Source organism: Lethenteron reissneri, chromosome 8 (genome assembly GCF_015708825.2).
Source record: "Lethenteron reissneri isolate LAM-NWPU_2019-01 chromosome 8, ASM1570882v1, whole genome shotgun sequence".
NCBI classification, from domain to species: Eukaryota; Metazoa; Chordata; class Hyperoartia; order Petromyzontiformes; family Petromyzontidae; genus Lethenteron; species Lethenteron reissneri.
In genome coordinates, this window is record NC_083786.1 from 2,284,913 (window position 1) to 2,285,685 (window position 773).

Here is a 773-nt window from a genome sequence, read left to right on the forward strand (position 1 = left end):
GTGGGGGGAGCGGGGGGTGGGGGAGGGGTAAAGGGGGAGTAGGAGGGGGGGTGGGTAGGCGGGTGAGGGGTGAGGGTAGGAGGGGAGGGGTAAGGGGGAGTAGGAGGGGTAGGGGGAGGGGTAAAGGGGGGTAGGAGGGTAGGGGGTAGGGGTAAAGGGGGGTAGGAGGGGGATGGGGGTAGCGGGGGGTGGGTGGGGGTAGGAGGGGGAGGGGTAAAGGGGGGTAGGAGGGGGAGGGGGTAGGGGGGTGAGGGGTGAGGGTAGGAGGGGAGGGGTAAATGGGGGTAGGAGGGGTAGGGGTAAAGGGGGGTAGGAGGGGGAGGGGTAAAGGGGGGTAGGAGGGGGAGGGGGTAGGGGGGTGAGGGGTGAGGGTAGGAGGGGAGGGGTAAAGGGGGGTAGGAGGAGGGTAGCGGGGGTGGGGGTAGGGGTAAAGGGGGGGTAGGAGGGGTAGGGGGAGGGGTAAGGGGTAGGGGTAAAGAGGGTGTGAACACCGAGAAGTGGGCACTGCTTGCCAGATCACAAAGGGAAACTCTCGCTCTCTTAGAGGCCACCTGTGGATTTGGGATGTTGTGATCTCTCATCTCTCTCTCGTCTCTATCTGTCTCTCTCGTCTTTGTCTTCTTTTAGTCTCTCTCATCTCTCTGTCTATCTAATCTCTGTCTCTATTTCATCTCTCTGTGTCTCTCTGGGGCCGTCCATAAATGACGTCACGCGATTTTGGACGATTTTTGACCCCCCCTCCCTTCGTCACACGACGTCACAAAAAGTCAGAC